Raw genomic sequence first — 9393 nt, 5'->3', positions numbered from 1 at the left:
GGTATCTCGTGGGCTTTTTTTCCCTTCCCTAGTGACTAATCTTAAATACCCATTGAATTAATGATGTTTATTAGCCAGGTGTCCTTCCTGAAGAGGTGCCTATGAGTGTTATTTTGTCAGTGTCAGTTTTCATTTCAAATTAGCAGGGAACTTACATCTTTTTCCAGTGTGTTCATGTGATTCATTAACTGGATTATCAAACAATCCAAAAGCGCATTCATTGCTTCTATTCAAAATTTATCATTTCCCCTGAATCAATTACTGCTTTTTATGTGATCTGAAAGTTTTTTTGTTACAATTTGCTTCTCGATGTCAGAATAATTTATATTGATTTTATCTCTCATCTTTATTATCTTTGTTTTAGATTTCATCAATTTTAAGTTGATGACAATGTTATATATTGTATATACTTTTTTTTTTTTTTTTTGAGACAGAATCTCACTCTTGCCCTGGCTAGAGTGCCGTGGCATCCGCCTAACTCATAACAACTTCAAACTCCTGGGTTCAAGCAATCTTTTTGCCTCAGCCTCCCGAGTAGCTGGGACTACAGGCATGCGCCACCATGCCCGGCTAATTTTTTTTCTATATATTTTTAGTTGTCCAATTAATTTCTTTCTATTTTTAGTAGAGACGGGATCTCGCTCTTGCTCAGGCTGGTTTCAAACTCCTGACCTTGAGCAATCGGCCCTCCTCGGCCTCCCAGAGTGCTAGGATTACAGGTGTGAGCCTCCACGCCTGGCCTTACTGTTTACAGTTTATATACTGTATATCCATATCTAGAGTCTATGATTTCTCACTTGTTTTATTAAAATATACCAAAATAATTTTTGAAATTACAGTTAAAAGGCAGTATTCGAGTTTTCTCAAACATACTACTCCAATCAAAGCAAAGAAAAAGACAAAAAAGATGTGCACTGCAGGGGTCTACTCTGCCAGAGGGGTGGGGGGAGGGCGCTTCCCAACATGGCCTGCTATGGACAAGTCCCGACTGATGGCTTTTTCTGGGCTATATGACCGAGCTTCCTTCCTCTGGACTCAGTCACTGAAGTTCTTCATCTATCGTCATATATCTTCAATATCCATAGATCTAGGGAATCCCTTTTACCAGGCAAAAATCACCTCCCACTCTAGAAGCAGAAAATGCCAGACTCCCACCCTTTCAGCCTCCCTGGCCACTGCAGGGCCAGCACGTGTCAAAGCTCCACCATTTAGTAATACCCCTCCCTGACCTCGAATTGGAAGCTCATGGTTGAAGGAGGTCAAGGCTCTGCAGCCTCACTCTGCCCCATGGTGTAGCGACATGGTTTCCGGCTCTAGCTGCCCTGAACAGCAGAGTGTGGTGGAGGCCACACTATGGTGACTGCTGAGGCTAGTTCTGAGAAATGCCAGGGACTCGCTCTGTGCTCCCTTGGGACTCTCACTCCTGGAACGCAGCCACCATGCTGTGAGGAAGCCCAAGCCAGCTTGTGCAGGGGGAGCACGGGAAGAGGCCATCTGCAGGGTTCTGGCTGCCGGCCAGTCTTGGCTGCCAGACCTTATGTGAGTGAAGAGGGCTCCAAATGATTCCAGCCCGAGGCTGTTGCATCAGCCCCAGGCCTTCAGTCTTCCCAGCTGAGGCCCCGGCACGGCAGAACAGAGGCAGTGCGCCTCCTCTTTGCTGTGTCTGAATTCCTGGCCCCTGGAACCCAGGCGCATAACGGGATGATCGACACTAAGTTTTGACGTGGGTTGTCATGCAGCACCTGGACCAGGAGCAACTTAGACAGCTGTGGGCAGGGTAAAGGCAACGGCAAGCTGTGTCAAGTGTCCCAAGAATGCCATCGTGGGAAATGGTGGCCACCCTAGGCTTGAAGGAGGAAATCATATTATTAGAGCCTGCAAGGGCAAGAGCCACGGATGATGGGTGGCCCTGAAGGGACAATGACTAGGATTGGCATGGAGGTGGCAGGAGCCGCAGAAACACCGGCCTTTCTCCCTCCACCCTGTGCTCCTGCGGGGCCAGCCCTGAGACACAGAGTGACTAAGGGCCGGAAATGAATCTGGGGTAGGGAGGGGATCGCCAGCCCCAAAGCATCTGGGTTGGGAAGCGTGAACCGCGTGTAAAAGCCTCCCTGTACAACGGAGATGAGGCGGCCTGGGAGGGTGTGCCCAGAGGGTGGGGACGTGCACAGCAGCGGGCTATCCTGGGACGCAGACAAGAGTGCAGAGGGCCCCCCCTGCAGTCATTCCTCGCAGCGCTCCAAGGCAGTCCCCTGCAGAGGGGAGGAGAGGGCGCCCGCCTCGGGTGCTTTCTGGCCGCCCTGATGAAGGCTGCGCCCACACATCTCAGAACGCAGTGCGTGGAATACTAAAAAATTTAAATGCTGCAATCAGGGCTCTGAAAGTAATGTAGCTGGAATTATTGAGGGAAATTTACAAGTTAAATAACCTAAAAGGCTGCGAATGCAAATGACGTTAAATCGGTGAGGACTGGGGGAGCACAAGAATGACTCGTCCTTCCTCCACGAAGAAAGTGGTCTGAGACCAGATCTCAGAGCCAAGGAAGGTCAGAGGGACACCCCGGCCCCATGCTCCCGTGTGGCATCCTTGGGCTCCAGCAGGACAGGTTCTGTGTCCATGAATTATAGGGCGCTTGGCACCCCCAACTCCCCTGCCTAAGTCCTAGAAACTCCCGGTTTCCATGACAACACAAAATGGCCATCCCCACTTTGACATCCTGGGGCCCTGCAGCGGGGAGGCTCAGGGCGGCCTGAGGCCTTGGTTTGCTGTGAGCCCGAGGAGAGGCTCCCTCCTAGGCACTCACCACCGCGACTGCTTGGCAGAAAAACCGGATGGAGGCCCAGGCCTTCCTGCCCCGGGCCGGGTGCTCCCCGCGCCAGCTGAGCTCCCTGCCACCAGCGGTCTGCACCACATCCCAGCTGAACCAGCGCCTCGGAGCCTCCCCTGGGGCACTGGGTGGGGGAGGCCGGCCAAGAGCTCTGTCCCACGTGCAGTCCCTGGGGCTCAGGGTCCCATGACCCCAGTCTCGCTGATGCTACCCCCGGCAGCAGGGCTGGGAACAGCCACGGGAGGTGGACAGACAGACCAGCCTGGCAGGCAGGAGGCAGAAACCAGGGCATGCTCTTGGGCAATGCATTAGTTTCCTGGGGCTTCTGCAACATGGTACCACAAACTGACTGGTTTAAACAGCAGAGATTTATTGTCTCCGGGTTCTAGGGACCAGAAGTCCAAGGTCAAGGTGTGGGCAGGGCCACGCTCCCTCTGAAGGTGCTAGGGAAGGATCTGTCCCAGGTGTCGCTTCCAGCTTCTGGTAGTTCCTTGGTTTGTGGCGGCATCACTGCAGTCTGCGAGTGGCGTTCTCTGTGTGCAGCCTTCACCAGCTCACGTTCTCTGTGCGCTTATGTTTTATTCGGCTGTGGTTCCCTCTGGGAGCTGACGGCCCCACGGGCGGCTCAGGGCCCTCTGGCAGGCCCGTCCTGAGGCCCCTGACCTGAGGAGCAGGGGCCGCGGGCTGCTCCGGCAGTGCAGCACCGACGCGGTTACCCTTGGCACTTACGTCTTCAACACGAGCTCAAAAGGCAGATCTTAAGTCAAACTGCAAGCAGCAAGCCCTCCCCTCTGGCCGCTGTCCCTCTTTCCAACACCAGACACCCTGTGATGGCCCCCAGGCTGAGCAGCCAGAGTGTGGCCTTCAGACAAAAGTCCCAAGTCCCTGTGTTTACCTGGAGGGCCGACTCTCCCGACAGGAAGGAAAGGAGAGAGGGCTCAGACACTAGGGTTCTACGCCCAGCTCTGTCACCAGTAAGCAGCAGGACCTTGGGCAATTCCTGTCCCCTCTCTGGCCTCTGCTCAGTAGCTCGGTGGCTCTAAGGTCCCTCCTGGTGCCACAATCCTGACTCTGTGGTGGACAACAGGGGGAGCCTTGGAAAATCCCCAAAAGGCAGCTCATGTAGGCAGAACCCACTGCCCTACAGTCTGAGAGAGGGAGCAGCCCGTGTGGTTGCCTTCACCTGCGTGTGTGTCTTTACCTGGCGGGCCTCAGCTGCCCCAAGCCTCCGCGGTGCGACTGTGCGGCTGAACACAGCGAGGCCATTGTTTCTGTACGGGAAATCGCAGATAAGGAGCGGGCTCCACTGCAGCCGGATCTGTGCCAGCCCCCACGATAGGGCCACCTTCCCTACGTCAAAGCTTATCTGGAGTACCGGCCCAGCCCCGTCTCCTGACCCAGGGCACCCTTTGGGGTCATTACAAACTCAGTGTTTCCTTGGTGTGGGACATCTAGCCCTACTCTGTCAGTCCATCCTTTACAAACCAGGTGAAGTATCACCTCCTCCGTGAAGCCTTCCTGGCTTAAATCTCGATGCAACCAAACAATATCAACATTTCCATCAGACACAGCATTTACTGCCTGGACCATATACTGAGGTCCCAATTATATCCTACACAACATTTAAATGCAGCTTCCAACACACGGACCACCATGTCACACATGACAATGTGCCTGGTCACAGATCTTTTTTCACCCATCAATACTGAATACTACCGAGGACTTTTCAATCTGCAGACTTAGGATATTCGATTCTGAAATATTTTCATGTACATTTGCAAATAACTTCCTTCCTGTTATAGTCTTTGTTTCCAATGTCCAAAACTCCAATTTGGACATCCTGGATTTGCCTTCTACTTTTATTTTCTCTCCTGAATTCCTAGATTTGAAGGTCATGAAATACATACTAAAAGGGCATCCACATGCTCTGCACTATGTAAAATTAGACCTACTAAAAACACATCATCATGAATTTTCAGGATATTGAGGATAAAGAGAAGACTCTAAATGCTTCAAAAGATGTGTGTGTGGGTATAGAGCTTCAAGGATCAGAATGGCCTCAGACTTCTCATCAACAACACTAGAAGGTAGCAACACTGCCAAAACTCTGAGGGAAAATGATTCCCAGACAATTATATACCCAGCTAAGCTACCAACCAAGTGTTAGGGTCCAATAAAAACAGGTTTGGTTAGGCAAGGTCTCAAAAGTTTACCTCTCAAGCATCTTTTCTCAGAAGCTACTGCAGAATGTACTCACTTAAAATGGGAGAATAAAGCAAGAAACAAGAAGAAAATGGAGGCCAGGTGTGGTGGCTCACACCTGTAATCCTAGCACTTTGGGAAGCTGAGGCAGGAGGATCGCTTGAGGTTGGGAGTTCAAGACCAGCCTGGGCAAGAGCGAGACCCTATCTCTACAAAAAAAAAAAAAAAAGAAAGAAAGAAAGAAAAATTAGCTGGTAGTGGTGGTGGCACGTCTATAGTCCCAGCTACTTGGGAGGCTGAAACAGGAGGATCTCTTGAGCCCAGGAGTTTGAGGTTGGAGCTATGATGATGACACCACTGCACTCCAGCTGGGGTGAGTGAGACCCCATCGAAGAATAAGGACAAGGAGAAGGAGGAGAAGAAGAAAATTGCCCCAGGAACCAGTGGCTGCCACCAAGAGACAGGCAAAGGGCATCCGCAGGGAGCCTGCCAGCTGGGCGCCAGACACTCTCCGGAGCCCCAGGGGGGAGGGTGCTTCAAGACGCTGAAACTCATAGAATACCTAGCACGTTTGAATTTATCAAAAGGAGATTTACACAACTGGGGAAGAATTTGGTGATGAAATAGCAGTCATATGGAGAAGGGAAGCTGAAGAAAGGGTGGGACAATCATTAAATCCAGGGGAAATAAAAAGTTTCTGCAGAGAGGAAACATCATCACAATACACAGCCCACGGCTCGTTCGAGAACAGCTGTTACCTACTATAGTAACAGCAAGGCTGAACAGTGACGCCAAGTCACAGCTAACCGGGAGGTGCAGAAGGCACAGGAAGAGGAGCTAAACGCACTTCCTGTCGGTGCCAAACGCGGGGGCGGGAGGGGTGAACCGGGCAAGCCCGGGCGGGCTGGAGTCCCACGGTGGGGAGCAGGTGGGGAGCAGGTGGGGAGCAGGTGGGGAGCCGGTGGGGAGCAGGTGGGGAGCAGGTGGGGAGCAGGACGCTGGGGCCTGGTCCTTCCCTACGCGCCTCCTGTAAATAGCTAGGCCTCTGAACTCTGTGATCTTGTCGGGGATACCAAAGGCAAGGCCCCAGGCGTGGGGCGGGTGTGCCGCGGGCGGGTGCGCGCGCCTCCCCACCCCGAGGCCCCCGCGCCGTGCAGGCGGGACCCGCTCTGCGCCCCGCCCTTCCCGCGTGGCCGGCCGGGCGTGGGGAGCGAGCATCAGAGGCGGCCGCGGAACGCGCCCGGGCCGGGTGCCGAGGGGCTTCCGGCGTCCGCGCGGCCCGCGGCGGGCCCACGCCGGGCGCGGGGTGCGGGCTCCCGCTTCCCGGCTTCGCTCCGCGGAGGCCCCGCGCGTGGGGCGCGGTGGGGCGCGGTGGGGCGCGGTGGGGCAGCTCCGCGGGGTGAGGGGCCCGCGGCGGCCGCCAGGTGGCGCCAGAGCCCGCGCCAGCCCGCAGCCGCCCCGCCGCCGCCGCCCGCTTCTCCGCCGCCCAGCGACCCGCCGGGTTCTCCAGCCCCTTCCTCCGCATCTCCGGGCGGGGGGTTGTTTTCGATGGAAAATTTCAAACATATACAAAAGCAGACCGAGTATCAGGGAAGGGCCAATCCAGTTGCCCCTACACCTCCACCCACGCCCCCCACCCTATTTGTCTTTAAAAGCACGTCCAGACAACCCATCGTTTCACCTTGTATCTCAGTTATCTCAGCTTCTGACTCTATAAAATAAGGACTCTGAAAAATATTATAGTCGCAATGTCGTGGCCACAAACGTTTAGCAAATGCAGGTTCCTGGATCAGGAACCCGAGGCATGGGGGTGGGGGGCTGGAATCTGATGGGGGGCTCTCCCGGGGGCTGGGCTCCCAGGGCTGCTCCAGAGTCAGGTGGACAGCCGCAGCGCACACACGGGCACCGCACCGATGGCACATTTGGGGTTCAGGGGGCCCCCACAGTCCCTGGCAGTGGGTTTGTGCAGAGCCAGGTCAGATGGGTGGGGGAGAGGGGCTGGGGAGCCCAGGTCCCGCACCCTCCCCACCCCAAACCACTCTCGCCTGCCCCCGGACAGTTGCCGCTAGCCGGGCAGGGAGTGGGGCCTGGTGGACAACTGGTCCCCTCCTGGGCGTCTCTGTGTCCGGTCCTGTAAATTCTTAAGGCTGGAGAACTAGGTGCCTTTCTCTGTCCAGCTGGTCACCTGGGCCTGAGGAACTGACCCCTCTGGCCTCCTCCTGGGTGGCTCCCCGAGTGTGTTGCTCCTTCCTTGGGGGCCGCCTCTCTCCTCTCGCTCCTGTCTCATGGCCAGTTCACTCCAGGGAAGCAGGAGCTCTAAGGCAGGCCGGGCTGGCCTTGGGCGGGGCCTCACCTTTCCTGGGCACAGACCTTCACCTGTGGAGCAGGGCAGTGGCACCCAGGGCAGGTCCGAGGGTTCCAGGCGACAATCCCAAATGCTGAACCCAAGTCGTGGCCCTTAGTGATGTCACCATCAGACCAGCCTCTCCCGGACCGCCGTCCAGCTGTCCGCTCCCTCATTCGTGCACTCGACGCACACGCGTTGCGCTCCTACTGCGTGCTGCGGGCTCGGGATGGCGTGGCCAGCAAACTAGAGCTGATCTGCCCTCACGGGGAAGGCAGTTCCACAGCGGGGGGGCCGGGCGTGTGACGGATGGGCAAGAAGTGTGGACCGTGGCCTTGAGCAGGGGACGCCTGAGGGGGCTGGGGGGGGACCTGTGGGCCTCTCCCGACCCCCCAGGCCACCTCTCAAGGGAAAGGGCAGGCTGCTGCTCCCCGACCCCTCCCAGCGCAGCTTTCCTCCGACCTTTTCTCCTCCCTGTTCTCTGCTCCCCTCTCCCTTTGCGGCCTTCCTCTGCACCTCCGGCCCACGGATGTGAAACACAGTGCCCTTGGGGCCAAGGAGGCTCAGCCACCTGGGGAGACACCAAGGTAACCAGAAGTTGGGCCCATGGCCCAGACCACCAATCACCGCCAGGGCATTTGGGTCCCACTGTAGCAAAGGCCACTGCACCGACCCTGCAGCTGTGAGGGTGGAGGGAGGAGGTGGGTGAGGGCGAGTGCTGGGCTCCTGCTTGCCGCCACCTCCTAACCTCTGCCAGGGTTTCTCCCTCACTGTGCATCTTGCAGATGGGGAAACTGAGGCATAGTGACTGTGTTAGTTTCCTGTGGCTGCTGTATCACATTACTATAAGCTTGGTGGCTTAGAACAACAGAAACTTGCTCTCTCCAAGTTCTGGAAGCCAGAAGTCTGGAATCCAGGTGTCCAGAGGCTCTAGAGGAGAATCTTGCTTCTTCCAGCTCCTCGTGGCTGCTGACATTCCTTGGCTTGTAGCCACGTCACTCCAATCTTCAAGGCCAGTGTCTTTATGTCTCTCCCTGCTCTGCCTTCATGTGGCCTTCTCCTGTGTGTGTCAAATCTCCCTCTGCTTCTCAAATGAGAACATTTTTTAGTGCATTTAGGGCCTACCTGGGTAATCCAGGACAGCGTCCCCATGTCCAGGTCCTTCACCACATCTGCAGAGACCCTTCACCAAGCAAGGTGTCATTGATGTGTTGCAGCAGTTAGGACCCCGTACCTTTGGGGACCATTCTCAGCCTGCCATGGGAAGACAAGTAACTTGCTCAATGTCACACAGCCCATGGAGCGGTAAAGTTGATGTCCAAACTCAGGTCTGTCAGACTGAGAAACCCATGGTCGTAATCAACATACCCCTGTCCCCCTGTGCCCTAGAAGTCCCTATTCAGGGGCCACTATAAGGACTGTCTGTCCCATCCTCCGTCCTTGTCATCGAGCAGTCAGGGAGCACGAGTAGAGGGATGCTGGGAAAGCTTCACTGCCTTGAGGCATTTCCCCTCTGGGCCTGTCCCAGCACCTGAAGGGACAGCCTGCACAGGATGGGAGCCATTGTCACATTAGGGTACTTGTTCCCACTCCACAGGCCCGTGACCACTACATGTCAAGGTGCCAGGACTGACCCAATGCAGGGCCCTGGGACAGAAGAGAACATACCAGGAATCTTTTTTTTTTTTTTTGAGAGAGAGAGAGCCTCACTCTGTTGCCCAGGCTAGGGTGAGTGCTGTGGCATCAGCCTAGCTCACAGCAACCTCAACCTCCTGGGCTCAGGCGATCCTCCTGCCTCAGCCTCCTGAGTACCTGGGACTATAGGCATGCGCCACCATGCCCGGCTAAATTTTTCTATTTTTAGTAGAGACAGGGTCCCACTCTTGCTGAGGCTGGTCTCAAACTCCTGAGCTCAAGCAATCCTCCTGCCTTGGCCTCCCAGAGTGTTAGGATTACAGGCGTGAGCCACCATGCTTGGGCCCAGACCAGGAATCTTGATTGCACCCCACAGGGCAGATCT

This window comes from Microcebus murinus, chromosome 9 (genome assembly GCF_040939455.1).
Source record: "Microcebus murinus isolate Inina chromosome 9, M.murinus_Inina_mat1.0, whole genome shotgun sequence".
Lineage (NCBI taxonomy): Eukaryota > Metazoa > Chordata > Mammalia > Primates > Cheirogaleidae > Microcebus > Microcebus murinus.
The sequence above is the reverse complement of the archived record's forward strand: the minus strand, read 5'-3'. Positions refer to the sequence as shown.